Genomic DNA, 16,932 nt, shown 5'->3' with positions numbered 1-16,932 from the left:
TAAAATCTTTAAGCAAAAAGTATTCTTTGGTTTAAGCCAACCCACAGAGGGACAAATCAGCCAGATGGCCATGGTGCCGATTCGGCAAATACTAAACTGCTTACTGGAATGAGTCAACTGCAGAACTGATTAATTGATCTAGTCACATATTCAAAACTTTTGCTTCTTATCCCATTAAAAGTAGCACTAATGAGCCGTGGCTATGACCTTCCAGTGAGAAGCCACAAGTTCCACAACCCCTCAATATTTACCACCCAAATTTAATCTTTTTAATGGACACCTTAAAAGGGATCTGATAGAAAATACTAAGAGCTGCTCAGATACTAAAACACTTAGGGAGGCTTTGATTAATGTTGCATGATTAATCAATTGATTAATATAGTTTTCAATACAGATGTTAGGACATTGTCTACTTTAATCAACCATTCTGAAAATAGTGAAGATAAATGCCATACTTTTGTGTCTGCTTAAAAAAAAATCCTTTCTTTAAAGGTTGTTAATTATGACATAAGCCTTATTTACCACAGTCAAATTTTATCTAATGTTGACATTTTTATACATAGGAACCATTAATGAGATAAGTGGGATCCTTTTGGCAAAGTCATATTTTAATCTCTTTAAAAATAATTTACTTAGCCAATTTATGGACATTTTCCTTAATGAGAAATTATTTTGGAATGACACCGCAAAATGCATTAAAATCTTAAAGTTTTATTATTATTTTCCAAGACTGTTTGTAATTTGTGATGATGCTTTCTACCATACTAAAACTGAAATCTTTATTCCAGTCAAAAATAATCACCCTGTAATTACTGTGACAAACTGCCCAAGCTGTATCATCGTGGCCATTTCAACTAATGATATTGTATTAGAATGCCTAGCAATAGACTTCAAATGGAAAATATAATTATGTGCATTAGTTTGTCTAAGCATTTATAAGATCACATATCCATCAGTTTTCAGGTCTCATAAAGAAAACCATACATCACTGTCACTGTGAGTTTTGTTATTGAGAGCACAGGCCTTTTCAAACTGAGCTTAAGATGTGTATCTTAAATTCCACTTGTTTTGTGGATCACTAAAGTCCCTGTAAGTTAAACCAGCATAATTGAGAAGAGCTTTTCCTCTGGTGATGGAGGAACTCTGTAACATAGACTCCTTCACACTGTGGCCAAATGGAAGTTTAGCCAACCCAAGACAGCTTAATCTAGCTTTTCTACACCTCTTAAGTCTGTGGGAGTCAAATTTGGCATAAAAACCCGTGGAAAGACTTTTGGGAAAGGTATCAAATTAAGGTTTTATACTGTTAGCTCTACTGACATGAAAGAAATTAGGAGGGGAAAAAAATCATACAAATAGAGATATAAGTGTGAGTTGGGTGGTGAAGAGAAACAAAGTTCAATGAATAATGTGCAATAAACTTAAACATCTTTATAATGAATGATAGTGATAAAAATATTGTTAATTAATTTACTGGACTAGAAATATGGCCCTAACTCTGCATACAACAAAGTTAGCAACCTTGGGAAAGTTGCTCAGACTCTTTATCTCACAGTTTTCTCTTTTGTAAAATGAAAAGATAGATGGATCCCTTGATCCTCACTTGTTTCAAGTTACTAAATGGTATGAGTCAAGGCTCAATTTAGAAAATATTTTTTCTGTTAGCTGAAATGAAAATATTCATCCTGACTGCATAAAATAATTTATCAACAGGTATATGGCATTCCTCTCCTACCAGGAAGAGTTAAGTTATAAAATACTATAGCCCCATATGTTCCAATTAGAATGGTTTAACTTCTCATGCTGTGTGTTCATCATCTGTAGTAAGTGATAATTTGCATATGATTGCTTCCCTGATAGCTCAGCTGGTAAAGACTCCACCTGCAATGTGGGAGTCCTGGATTTGATCCCTGGTTTGGAAAGATCCCCTGGAGAAGGGAAAGTCTACCCACTCCAGTATTCTGGCCTGGAGAATTCCATGGACTGTATAGTTCATGGGGTCACAAACAGTGGAACATGACTGAACAACTTTGACATCACACTTCCTCTTGAAATGTGTCACCTGTGTATGGTGCTGAAAATGTGCTCAAATATATTCCAGTATCTTTAAATCAGACTTCTACTAGATGTGAAATGAGAAAATTCACCTCTGTATCATATAAATCCAGTAGAAGTGAGTTTCTCAACAGTAGTACTACCAGTATTCAGCTAAACTCAGATGTGCAGGTGACATCACCCTTACGGCAGAAAGTGAAGAGCTAAAGAGCCTCTTGATGAAAGTGAAAGAGGAGAGTGAAAAGGTTGGCTTAAAGCTCAACATTCAGAAAACTAAGATCATGGCATCCGGTCCCTTCTCTTCATGGCAAATAGATGGGGAAACAGTGGAAACAGCGGCTGACTTTATTTTGGGGTGCTCCAAAATCACTGCAGATGGTGAATATGGCCATGAAATTAAAAGACACCTACTCCTTGGAAGGAAAGTTATGACCAACCTAGACAGCATATTAAAAAGCACAGACATTACTTTTTCAACAGAGGTCCATCTAGTCAAGGCTATATTTTTTCCAGTGGTCATGTATGGATGTCGGAGTTGGAGTATAAAGAAAGCTGAGCACCAAAGAATTGATGCTTTTGAACTGTGGTGTTGGAGAAGACTCTTGAGAGTCCCTTGGACTGCAAGGAGATCCAGCCAGTCTATCCTAAAGGAGATCAGTCCTGGGTGTTCATTGGAAGGACTGATGGTGAAGCTGAATGTCCAATACTTTGGCCACCTGATGAGGAGAGCTGACTCACTGGAAAAGACCCTGGTGCTGGGAAAGATTGAGGGCAGGAGGAGAAGGGGACAACAGAGGATAAGATGGCTGGATGTCATAACTGACTCAATGGACATGAGTTCAGGTAAACTCCGGGAGTTGGTGATGGACAGGGAGGTCTGGTGAGCTGCATTTCATGGGGTCACAAAGAGTCGGACATGACTGAGCAACTGAACTGAGACTGACTGAATTTATTACAGGTATTGTCCTTGATATTGTTGGATGTTTGCAGCATCCCTCGTCTATATCCACTAGATCCTGGTAGCACCCCTCATTACCCACAGTCATGAAAATAAAAAAATGTCTCCAGACATTGCCAAATGTTCCTGAAGAAAAAAATCTTCCATGATTAAGAACCACTCTCCTGTTTGATAAGCACCTAGTAGAAACACTATCTAGACCAAAGCAAACTAAATGGCCTTAAGCCATAAATATATGGATTCTGACATAATTCTATGGTCATTTATTTTATTTCACCACTTCATACCAAAGCATATGAAAAGGTTTAAGTAATACAATTATTTTGTGGCAGAAAAATTTTTTTTAATTGATAGTTCTTGGGATATTCTTTAAGTCTTGCCTCTAAGGAAATTTTAAGTAGGAGTGATTACACAATTTATATCTAACTGGGAAGAAAAGGCCGGTGTCAAAGAAGACCAAAGATTTATATATAAGGCAAGAGTTGTTCTATCTATGAGAAGGCAGAATTCCTTTTTTTTTTTTTTAAAGCCAATTGACTCATGATTACTCAGCTCAATTAATTAAGGTCTTTATGACCTCATGCATATTTGTGACAGTTGCCAGTTGTTATAAACATATATACATATACGCTTATACTTCACATGCTTTACATCAACACATCATCGTTAGAAGTTAGGCAATACCCTTCATATTCTATAGATTAGAAAACTTAGGCTTAGAAAGGTCAATACTGCTATTAATTAGTGAAACTAACATTAAAGTCTAGGTTTTCTAATTCAGTAACATGGGATCTTAATCTTATTGTTCTCCTCTATGGTATTTTATTAAATTGGGCTGTGATTTTCTACAAATATAAATTATACCTATTCAATAAGTGAAAATATGAGTCAACTTGGTTTACTTCGGCTGTTTTCATGGCAAAAGCCAAGAAAAAAATGACTCTACAATCTTCTTTTTAGGTATCATGATCTGCCTTAATTCATGAGTAGAAAAGAATAAAGAAAAATTATATCTTTTCTACTCTTGAGGCCATCCACCAGTTCATAGTCTATAAAAATGATGCTAAACTCTGTGAAATACTGTAGCACTGAAGTCATTATTATTAAATTCCCAGATTCCAAGATTTCATTTGGCATCCCTGAGGTATTTACCCAAAGCTTCATTTTTGACTTTATGAGATCTGGCAGAGTTGTGGGCCACATAGGACATGACCGTCCTCTTAAAACTCTGTGTCAAAGAATTGTGTCTAGCACTGTGGAAGGATATTTTTTTAATAGGAAATGTCATTATTCCTTTGACAATCTCATGCTATATAAACATTAAGTAACACCAAAATCCATTATGTACTGTACTATTTCCATGTTCTGGCACTGTATACATTTGTCTATGCTTTCAACTCAAAAGTTGAGCAATATTGCTTGCTGTATTTTGGTGCCAGCATAGATTTAAGCCATCCAAACAAGACTGTGTATTTGAACTGACAGAGAGTAAATGATTTGCATCTGGCATAACTGATGGTGGTGTCAAAACCTTGGAAGATAATTTATTGGTAAACATATTCCTCTGGATACCTAGCCACACATGCCCTATTTCCTATCAAGGGATGGAGCCAGATCATTGCCAGAACAATGAAAAATATTTTAGAGAGATAACTCAAGAGATTATTTTGCTGTTACAGAAAACAGGGATGGAAAAACATGGTAGTTTCGCTCATTGATGAAACAAGATAATTTTTCAACCTTCATTGCAGAAACTAAATTTCATGTGAAAATACCTTTCTGAGAACTGTGGGGTTGATGAACTAATAAGAAAAATCACAAACAGCATGCTTAAAAAGTCTAATCTACAATTCCAATATGTAATTGTGAAAAAAAAAAATACTTGAATCAAATCAGGACTAAAAAATGACAATGAAAGTATAGAGCTTTAAGGCTTTAAAACATATGCTTGAAATATACACACCTCTTGAAAGAAATAGCTGTAACTCTAGATAATGTGCTCAGTTCATGATAAGCTTCCAAATCTAGCAATAGTTTTATATTAGTAGCCCTTTGGGATATACAAGCTCAGTGGAACGATATATTTTAATCTTTCTACTTCAGTTCTTAAGGAATTTACACATGTTCTCAATCTGATATTTGCAAATGGTATTTCTTTAAATGATCCTAGAACCAAATTGAATTAAGCATTCCATTAAAGAATGAGTATATGACCTATATATAGGGAATCAATTTCAAAACAATTCAAATTAAATATATCATTCTTACTTTTAAAATACATGCATCATAATTTAATGTTTCTTTGATCATGTAGTTGACCTTACAGGATCTTGTGACTTAATTTAAAAAAAAGGCAATTAAGCACCTCTTCTGGTTTAGACTGTGCTAGGTAATAGACATGATTTAAAGATGATGAAGATATGCTTTCTTTCTCTATCTAGCTCATGGTCCAAACAGAACAGATTAGAAATTTACTTTAAAGATAGTTATGATGGTTTGACATAATATTCAAATTGATAAGGGCAGAGATTCAGCCTGCATCATTTCAAAGAACGCTTCACTATTAAGGTGAAGATCAAGATGATCGTAATGGACTGAGCATTTATATCCTTCCAAAATGTATATATTGAACTTGAACATATGAAGATAGCCTATAATGTGACATTATTTTCAAGGGTCACATGTGTATGGCTGGAGTCAATTGGTTATTATGATGAAATTGTAAACAATGATGAGGCAATCATCTAAAGTGGCTATAATTAGAGATGGCATCTATAAGGACATAATTAAGGTTAAGTGGGGCTTCTCTGGTAGCTCAGATGGTAAAGAATCCGACTGCAATGAGGGAGACCTGGGTTCAATCCCTGGGTTGGGAAGATCCCCTGGAGGAGGGCACGGCCATCCACTCCAGTATTCTTGCCTCAAGAATCCCCATGGACAGAGGAGCCTGGCAGGCTACAGTCCATGGGTCACGAAAAGTAGGGCACAACTGAGCATACAAAGTTAAATGAGATCACAAGGCTGGGGCCCTGATTCTATAGGATTAGTGCCCTTCTAGGGAAAAAAAAACCAGAAATCTTGTCTGTGTTTTTTTCCTTTCTCTCTTTGGCACACAAAAAAGAGAGTCTACAAGGACATAGTGAGATGGTGGCTGCCTACAAGTCAAGAGAAGAGGCCTCATATGAAACCAACCTTGCTGACACTTTCATCCTGACTTCTCAGCCTCCAGAAATATGGAAAAAAATGATTTTCTTTGTTTACACCAACTAACCTGTGGGATTTTTTTACAGCAACCCGAGTGGACTAAAATAATATTTCACATGCAATTTAAAGGATGAATCAAAATTTACCTCCACAGAGAGAACAACAAATGGAATTAGAAACCAGCAGGTGGGGACAAGAACTGCATGCAGAAGGGAGAAAAGATAAAGAATGAACTAAGGACCAGGAGCAGTCTGAGCAGAAGAGCCCTGGGAAACAAAACAGGGCCACATGCATATACTTAGAGGTAGAAAGTGTGGAGCATCACATGTAACTTTTTTCTGAGTTAAGGAAGGCAGGGTTAAATAGATGAAGAAAATTATAAAGGTTTGATATATTTGCCATGAAGAAAGAAAACATAAACTGAACACAAATCAATGACAGTTAAATGACACTATTAAGATAGGCTGAGGTCACACAGAGGTTAATAAGGACCAAGTAGATTCTGGTAGTGGTAGTGGTGGTATTTTTCATGAGGAACAAAAGTATAGAAAGTGGGAGACTGGACTGGCCAGGTATGGAAGACAGGGCAGGGCCGCTGTGGCGGAACCAGGAAGCGGGGTTGTTGACGCGGCAGAAAGAGGACTGTTGTCTCACACAGTGACTTGGGGTAGGAGAGAAGAAAACTGAAGTAAAGAAAGGGAAAGATTAGAGAGAGGTTGGAAAAAAAAATGAAAGCAGAAATTTGGATAAAGGGGAAAATGAGAGATATTATTTTATAGAACTAAGAGCCACAGAGAAATTATGAATAAGAATTTAACTTGATTATGGCAGAGACTAGTGAGCGCTTCATCACACCAGTTGCTTTTTCCTTTTGAATGTGACAGGGAAGAGCAAAATCTAACTCCATGTTGGATCTGTTCCTTTCACCTTTACTATTCATTGTTTCTGTTATTGTAATCACTGAAAGGAGGCTATCTATAGCTGTAAGCAAATATAATGGCCGGTCTTGAGGAACCTGTTGCTCTGTCTGAATGTTAAAGTTCCTTTGTTCAGTTCACAGGGAGACATTCTGACCCTGCCCACCTGTGAATCGCTTCAGAAAAAAAGAAATTACCACATCCCCTCCCCAAACCTCACCAAGCCAAGAGATATTATGCAAGACTAACTGCCTTTTTATTTTACTTCCTCATCCCCTCCCCCTCTCCGTTCTATAAAAGAAACTGGCATCTAGACCCTATAAGATGGTACCCTAGGGCCCTAGCCCACCTGCCATCTTCCCAGACTCCTGGCTTTCCAATTAAAATTGCCATTTCTTGCCTCAGCATCTCATCTCCTGATTATTGGCCTATTGTGTGGCAAGCAGACCAAACTTGGATTCAGTAACATGAATATGGTACACATGTTAATTCTCATCTGGCCAGTGTAGTATAAGATATAAGACTGATATAAGCAACATCCAATAATGGTGCACCCCTATAATGTGATTCTCACATTCTTTACTTTGGCATGGTGACCTTGGAAACTATAAGTTGAAGACACAGTAGCACAAGCTGGAAGGAGTTTCAGAGCCACTTGAAGATGAGAAACACTTCTTTTGATCAATGTTTCTTTAATTAATACAGGAAGAAATACATATTTGAGATGGTCAATGGATTTCACTTGCAAATATCATAATACTTTTCAGTTTCTACAATAGAAATACTATAAGCTGATTTCACATGTACTCTAGTGATGCCATGACTAAGCACAGCTCATCTGGGGATTGCTATATGATGCTTTCTTATAGCAGATCTTTGGGAGGTTTGAAAGAGGGTAACTCTAGGATAACTATGAACTGTTTAACCAGGTATAATGACAAATACTTACAGATTTTTACTCAGAATGCACACACATCTTCCTAAAACAGTCTCCGTCTTCCAGGCGTCCCTTCAAACCAGGATGGGAGCTGACTTGTGAGTGTAGACGTAGAAACTGAGTGAGAAGGAAGTTCTGAGGAGAGATTTATTTATCTCAGCTCCACTACTAGCTGCTTCCAGGTAGCATTTCTCCCTGTTCTGTTCTCAGCACGACTGAGTGACATAAACAGCCACTGTGTTAAATACAAGCAAACAAAAACTGCAATAGTCTCACACCCATTCTTCCTTTCAGCCTCTTAAATGGTTCTCTAAGGGTATTTTACAGCTTGTTCTTCCAGATAAAAGGATAAAACCTTTTTTTTTTTTTTAATTTTTTTCTTTTTAAAGCAGCCTCTAAAGCTCCATCCTTTCTCTTTTTCACTTAGGAGGCAAAGAATGCTTGTCAATGCTAATGGAGTGTCTTTGCATAAACAGAGGAAGAAGCAGTAAAAGGCCTTGTTTATTAACCTCAGAAGTGGTAAAAATAAGTTTTTACCTCTGCCTCTTCTCATATTGCTAAACTCTATATTACTCTCTTTCCAACCTTCCACATTCTCCTGAGGAAATAAGAGGGGTTTACTTTCAGCCAGAAGATTATTTATGAACTTTGGGAGGAAGAAATTCTGCTGACTAGGAACCAACAGGCTAGAACTGAATATGACAGTGTGCTTTGAAAAGAACTGTGCTTTAGAGCCCCTCAGATGCAAGTTAGCACCTAGATCTACTGTTTAAGAACTCCTGCCTTAGACAAGCTAGTGTTCTTCCCTGAATTAACATTTGTTCTCTCTAAATTGTGCAAAAATGATACCCCTTTCACTTATTTACTGTAAGAATTAAAGTTCAAAAACATAAACAGCGTGCAGAGCCTAATAAGGAACTTACTGAAAAGAGAACAACTTTATTAGCTATTCAACAGATATTTAAGCACCCTAGTCTAGGTGACAGCAGTTTCTTTAAGTTAGCAGGAAAGTGTTAGGGAAACAGAGTGATGTCATATGAACATTCTCTGTATTATCTTCATAACTTTTCAGTAAATCTAAATATATTCCCCTGTCCAGTGGCTTAATGGTAAAAATCCAACTGTCAGTGCAGGAGACATGGGTTCATCCTTGGTCCAGGATATCCCACGTGCCATGGTGCAACTAAACCCATGCACCACAGCTACTGAACCTGTGCTCTAAAGGCTGAGAACCGCAACTACTGAAGGGCTCATGTTCTAGAGCCTGTGCTCTGCAACAAGAGAAGCCATCGCAATAAGAAGTCTGCATACGGCACTAGGAGTGGTCCCCTGCTCAGAACAAGAGAAAAGCCCATGCAGCAACGAGGACCCAGCACAGCCAAAATATAAATAAATAAAATTAAATATATGCCCTCCAATGCGTAATAATATATTTGTTGTCCATGCCGTTTGCCAGAATAACTTACTGCTACATGTGGAAACTGAAGTTGAAATTTTGCTAAGACTTAAGCACAATGCCTCACAGTCAGGCCCAGACAAGCTGGAAACAACTTGCTTGGGTGATGGTAGAGGTAGGTATAGGGGGAAATCTCTAGAATTTACTACTGATCCATCATTCTTTTATCTGAAATGTTTCTGACCAGATGTATTTTGAATCTCAGAGTTTTTCAAATTTTAGAATGGATTTACAAAGCATTCACTATACAGTCTGGAGCAGCACCTTGCAATTGACCACATTAGTGATTCTGCAGTGAAATTATGAATAAATGAGTTAAAGAAAATAAATAGCCTCATTTTAGATCAGGTCAGTATCTACTACCCAATGGTCATTTATTTCAGTTTTTAGAGCTTTCAGGACTTGGGTTTCTCAGATAACAAATAATGGGTATATTTACTAGGAAAAATCCCTAACTTAACACCAACCAACCTTTGCTTCTTTCCTTATCCAGTGCCCCACATAAAATTTCTTATCAGGCAAGTGACTTTCACCTTGGCAGCAGCAAAGAGATGTACTCTATTTACGAATTTTTATAAAGAAAAACATGAAACATTGAAACAAAAATGGTTCCTTGTGTCATTATGACACTTTTGTGCCTTTTGTCTTTCTGGGATTAATTACCCATCACCCTCCCTTGCATCTACTTTCTAGACGTGTCACAGATGTAGTCAAGCTTCTCTTGCTATAATGAAGAAGAAAAACAAACATACAAAAAAAGGTTGCTATATTTTTCTGAAATTAGACTTTCATTAGAGATCATTTTATTTCCCTAACCATTAAGAAATAATGCTTCCTATTCTCAATTTTTTCTTTCTTTGATTTTTGATCTCAGTTAAAATTGGTGAGCCAAATGAATATTTCAATTTGAATAATTTTAAAATGTTTGATTCCTGCCTTCTTTATAGATAAAATTAATTTTGAAATAGCATTATTGAAACCAGGCATTCTTTCTAAACTAAGAATTCCAGATGTTTTTAGTTGCTGCCTATGACATTTCCACAATCAGAATAAATTGTGTTTCCAAAGTAATGTAATAGATAGAAGTGCTGAATAAATCTCGTGCAGTTGAGATGACAAAATTAACATGCTGATGACATTTTAATGTTTCAATATAATCAAGGGGGCATGGATCATGCCTCCACCAGTTCTAATATAATTCTATTCTTTAATCTTTTTCCAAGACAAAATAAAATATAGATAGATTTCAGAAAGTATATAAGCAGAGTGTGCTTCAGTCTTCAGGCAAGCTGTTTAGGATGCATCTGAAATGCTATTTAGATTCAGCTTTGCCAGTAGATATTTTACCAAAGCAATTGAGTTATATATAAAAATCCTGGATTGAGGACAAATATTTTGTTGTTCTCTTTCTGAAGGTTGCTGTTGATGCTTCTGCTACAATTGCTGTTTTATAATTTGGCAGAAAATTTGCTGATTTAAACAGTAAAATCAATATATTGTTATTGGATCCAACAAAAAAAAAAAACTGCTATGCACCTAATCTCACAAAATATGTAAACAAATAAACAAATTCATACATAAACTTCTTAGATTCAAAATAAGAAAGAAAGAGAACTGGTAATTGTAAAAATATGACAAATACTTTTTTTCTAACAGTGTAATGCAAAAACTGTTGGTCATGTTCAACTCTTTGTGTCTTCATGAAGTGCCAGGCTCCTCTATCCATGGAATTCTCTAATATAGTAGCAAGAATACTGGAATGGGAAGCCATTCCCTTCTCCAGGGGATCTTCCTGACCCAAGGAGTGATCCCAGGTCTCCTGCATTGCAGGCAGATTCTTTGCCATCTGATGAACCACCAGGGAACTTAACTGTTAAAGTTCAGTTTATACCTGGAGGAAACAATAATCTAACTATGTAAGTGGGTTGTAGATCTGTGTTGAATGCGGAAAACTTGGATAGTCCTTACTCAGTGGCATTGAAGAGGAGAAGAAAAAACAAGAAGATGAAATGATGGTACTTCTTTCCTCATCCTCTCCTGAAAAGGGTGGTAATGACAGGCTAAATGAGAACAATAAACAATGATGACCTTGCCCAGAATCAGGTGTAGATGGAAATGGATAACACAAGATAAGTGGTTACTTGGGCACTCATTGCATTCACCATAAAACAAAGAATGAAGATTTATTTCTAAATAGTAGTTTTCAATCTAATACTTGATTGCAAACCTTTATTTTTCAGGCAAAATCTCGTTCAGAGACATATATTAAACTGATAAAAGAAGAACTCCCTGAGTGGCGCAGGGGCACAGCGGTTGTCCCTGATGTATTTTCCTAGAGGACAATATGACATTTGCCACTACAGATTCACCTACAAGCATGAAGGAGGCACATTTTCCCCAAGATTGTATTTCCAATGTATTTTTCTATTCCAGTCACTGCAACAAACTGATTGCTCTAAGACATATATTGAAATACATACAATTTTTTTACTACTTCTACTTTTCTTGCTTCTACCTCAATTCAGAAGATGACCAAAAAGCCACTTATGCCAGGCCTGTGTTCAACCTGTTTTCCATGTGTTTTCTGTGTCAGAGTGGATTATTTCAGCTGCAACTAAAATAAATCCTACTCAGAGTGGTTTTAGTAATAAGGATATTGATTATTCCTGCCCTCACATAGAGCATGTCAAGCAGGACAGGTAGAATAGTTTATAGATGTCATCAGTAGATTTAATTATCCCATCTCTCTGGCTTATTATCCCATGACTACTTTTCCTTAGTGGTCCTAAAATGGCTGGCAAAAGTAATTGGGGCTTCTCTAGTCCAGTTAAAAACATTGTAATTGGGGCTTTTCTTGAGCAAGGAAGAAAAAAAAAGAAAGAGAAAGGGGGACAGGAAAAAGGAGGAGGAGATGCAAGGGAGGGAGAGAGGGGGGAGAAAGAAAAAAAGGAGGAGTAAGAAGAAGAAAAGAAGAGGTGAAGGAGGAGAAGAAGGCAGGAAGAAGAGGAAGGGAGAGAACCAGTCTCCAATGATGGAATATAAATCTTACTTAGTCTCATTACCCCAAACTTGGAACAATTAACAACTGGCAAGAGAAGACCAGAGTTAATTGGCTGAGGGAGAGGAAACGACCATTGTGTGAGAATATCTGTGATTCTAGCCTCTCGGAAGTCTGTCCCAACTGAAGTCTGTTCCACAACCCAAATCTGGTGGTTTAACAGAATAATCCATGCTCAGCTACCAAAATAAGTACTCAGACAGGCTGAACACTAAAACTGAACAACAGCTCTGGCAGCAGAGATTGGGTTAACATGGCTTTTTTTTTCTGTCTCAGTTAGGGGGCTTCATGAAAGTTTGTCAATCATCATTCAAAGCAGTGTGCTTTAAATGTCACATACAAGTAATCCAAGTATACAATGTACAACTGTGTTCATTTCTCTCACTCTTTCTCTCTCTCTCTCTCTTTCTCCTGAGATACCTTGAAAGAATGAGTGCATTCATACTTTGAACTTCGCAGTAAAGAGCTGAAAAATTTCCAGAATGTATTGTTTTACACTAATAACTTAGCACCTATCCCAGGCATCTACAAAAGAACTCCAAGCTGAAGACTGATGGCTCTAAAAACTTGCCATAAGCTAAGATCTGAATTCCTTTGGTGGTCAAGTGATGTCTCCTTTCCAATCTTGCTTATTGAATTTGAAAACTCCATAGCTTTATCTGTTAAGGAAGCTGCCAAATAAGAGAACTCTTACAGAAATGAGTTAAAAGAAAATAATGAAAAAAAGTAAAATAAAGATACATGTAAGCTAATTTTCAGTTCAACACATTCACAAAAACTAAATATATTTTTACTGAAAAAAAGGGCTAGGGTCTGTTTTATAAAATGTTTAACCTCAGAATACTTCAAACCACTGTTGCAGTCACCTAATACTTTACTTTCACTAAGAGAAAAGAAGTAATTCAAAAGCAATTTGAGATTGTTTCAATAATAATGGTACAACTGTTCACCTTTTTTTTTCCCCATTAAAAAGTGAGTTATTAGTGCGTTTCTGCTCTTAGGGTCAACTCGAGTAGAATTTGTGGTAGGGACAGAATTTCTTATGGTTACTGCAATTCTTTAGGACACTTTCAAATATACTCCCAAACTGTTTAACTCTCCTACTGCATAAAACCGTATAGATCTCTGGTATTTCCCAAGCTTCTGTGTCTCATAAAATCAATTTATGTGTGTATGCTTTCCACCACCTAATAGTTTAGGGATTAATTATAAAAAATTTTAAAATAATAACTTATAAAACTGGTAACATAAGGCCAAGGTAATACATGGCTCTTCTGATAAAATATAATGCCTAATCAAAACAAAATGCAGAAATTCCTGGATGACTGTCCCACAATAATTTTTTACAGTAGACCTTTTAGAGGTATTTTGGTAAGAGAGTGAAAAAATATTTCAATAGACACATTCCTTGAATTATGCCATTTAAGCACTTGTCTACAGTGTCAACATATTAGTCTAGTTTACAAAATAAGATTTCAAGATTATTGCCTTTAATTCATTTTTAGATTTCTTATCCAGAAAGCATTTCAAATACTGGAGGGAGTATTCGATTGGGGTGTCTCTTTAGTCTCATACTAGATGCAAGATTTTGGCCAAAGTACTTGAAAATTTTAAGCTCTTTCCTTGTAAATGGAATTAATGATCCCAGGAAGGTCTTACTGTGTGAATTAAGCAAGACAATAAGTAGAAAATTTAAATAGAAACATGCCTAAAGGGACAAACTGGTAAGAGAGCATGCAAAGAAATTTGAGTTGTGGTTTCAGTCAGGAAAGAGATATTAGACACGTACTGGGGTATTTAGAGAAGGGTTTATGTGGTACCCAACCGCAATGGTCTTTGCCTCACAGTATTCTTGTGCTTGTGTAGTTAGCTCTCATACTGAGCAGATGTATTACTCACTGAATCTAACATGATACTGTAGAAATGGCAGTGTGACTTCTGAGACTACGTCATGGGACACTGTGCCTTCCTTCCATTTTGCTTCTCTTGGATTATTCTCTCTGGGAAACCAGCTGCCACGGTGAGAGAACACTCAGGCCAACTTATGGAGAGTTCCATGTGGCAAGGATCTGAGATTTCTTGACAACAACCAGCATAAACTGGCCAGCCATTTGAGTGAGCCATTTTGGAAACAGATCTTCCAGATCTAGTCAGGCCTTAGGATGACACAGTCCCTGCAAATACCATGAGTGAAAGCTCACAAGAGACCCTGAACAAGGATGACTGGTCAAGAATTGTGGAGAGTCTAAGATTTTACCCTAATTGCCTATTAACATATCAGCCTGCCTCATTTTCATGGATATTTGCAGTTGCAGAAGACTCAAGGTTCCTGAGTCAGAAACAGAGCATTACTATTCAGAGCAGGAACAATAATCACAGTACTAGTATTTTCTTCACTGGTTTGAATTTTAATTCCCATAAAGCAGTGTGAACAAGTCCAGGTGGTACCTACATATAAGAGGACTGCATTACCTGGCAGGAATCTGAATTTAGGAAAAGACTATTTTATTATGGACAGTAAGGATGTCTATTCTTTGCTTAAGGGATGACAAAATATTTGTCTTCCAAGGCAGGTCACTCTACAAATGTACTTGAAAAGAGAGCTCAGAGGAAAGGCAATTGTGACTTTCTCTCAATAAATCAGAAATGTGAGGGAACCATGGAAAACTGTCTTTCAAACCTATACAGCTAAACTACTCCTGAACCTAACCATAGAAACTGTGAAAGAAAAACTTGTTTATTACTGTCTTAAGCTTAGAAATTTTGAGGTAATTTGTTACATGTTAACAGATAACAAATATAATTAGTTTACAGAAGAGGTAAAACATAATTGAAAATCAGTAATTATCAAGTAATAACTAAGTGCTACATGCAAGCTGGAATCGAGATAACTGGGAGAAATATCAATAACCTCAGATATGCAGATGACAGAACACTTATGGCAGAAAGTAAAGAAAAACTAAAAAGCCTCTTGATGAAACTGAAAGAGGAAAGTGAAAAAGCTGGCTTAAAATTCAACATTCAGAAAACTAAGATCATGGTATCTGGTCCCATCAGTTCATGGCAAATAGATGGGGAAACAATGGAAACAGTGACAGATTTTATTTTGGGGGCCTCCAAAATCACTGCAGATGGTAACTACAGCCATGAAATTAAAAGATGCTTGTTCCTTGGAAGAAAAGTTATAACCAACCTAGACAGCATATTAAAAAGCAGAGACATTGCCAACAAAGGTCTGTCTAGGCAAAGCAATAGTTTTTCCAGGAGTCATGTATGGATGTGAGAGTTGGACTATAAATAAAGCTGAGCACCGAAGAATTGATGCTTTTGAACTGTGGTGTTGAAGAAGACCCTCGAGAGTCCCTTGGACAGCAAGGAGATCCAACCAGTCATCCTAAAGGAAATCCGTCCTGAATATTCATTGGGAGGACTGATGCTGAAGCTGAAACTCCAATATTTTGACCACCTGATGTCAAGAACTGATTCATTTGAAAAGACCCTGATGCTGGAAAAGATTGAAGGCAGGAGGAGAAGGGGACGACAGGGGATCAGATGGTTGGATGGCATCACTGATGGACAGGAGTTTGAATAGGCTCTGGGAGTTGGTGATGGACAGGGAAGCCTGGCGTGCTGCAGTCCATAGGGTCGCAAAGAGTCTGAGACGACTGAGCGACTGAACTGAACTGAAGGAATGTTAAGGGACTCTAGGAGTAGCAGTGGTAGCACTTTTACCACACCTAAAACTAAAGAGATGATGGAGGAAAAGCTCGCTGGAGTTAGTAGAAAAGCGAGAATTACATAGACAAGGCCATTGTTCATTGAGCAAAAACCAGGGGACCTCCTATGCAGTTCAACCAGGAAAATAAACACCCTAACCTCTCTCTTTACTTCCCATTCCCCCACCGACTAAAAACAAATAGAAAGAAGAATGGAAGCCCTGCTGATGTCATTCATACTGGTGGACCCTCCCAGACAGAGAAGGGTGGACAGTGAACCTGGGGAGCCAACAGAAAATATCTGGTGTAATTTGGCAAATAAGAGAGCTCACACATGCCTTGTCTAACAGGGAAAGTTTCTACTCAGTAATGAATAGCTATTACATGGTTATTCTGTTGGAAATGCAGGAATTTGAGAAGATTCATTGTTTTCCTGGGGTCAGAGCTAAATATGAAGATAGATTCTCTGAACCCAAATTTTTTACTAAGTTTCAAATCTTCTCCCTAGCCACAACTTGTAGATAATTAATACTCTTTTGCATGTTGTGATTGGATGCCAGCACTTGATATTAACTTGTGGTATAGGTGAAGTGCTTTGTATGTTATCACTCAGACCATAAAATAAAGTGAA

Source organism: Odocoileus virginianus, chromosome 13 (genome assembly GCF_023699985.2).
Source record: "Odocoileus virginianus isolate 20LAN1187 ecotype Illinois chromosome 13, Ovbor_1.2, whole genome shotgun sequence".
NCBI classification, from domain to species: domain Eukaryota; kingdom Metazoa; phylum Chordata; class Mammalia; order Artiodactyla; family Cervidae; genus Odocoileus; species Odocoileus virginianus.
The sequence above is the reverse complement of the archived record's forward strand: the minus strand, read 5'-3'. Positions refer to the sequence as shown.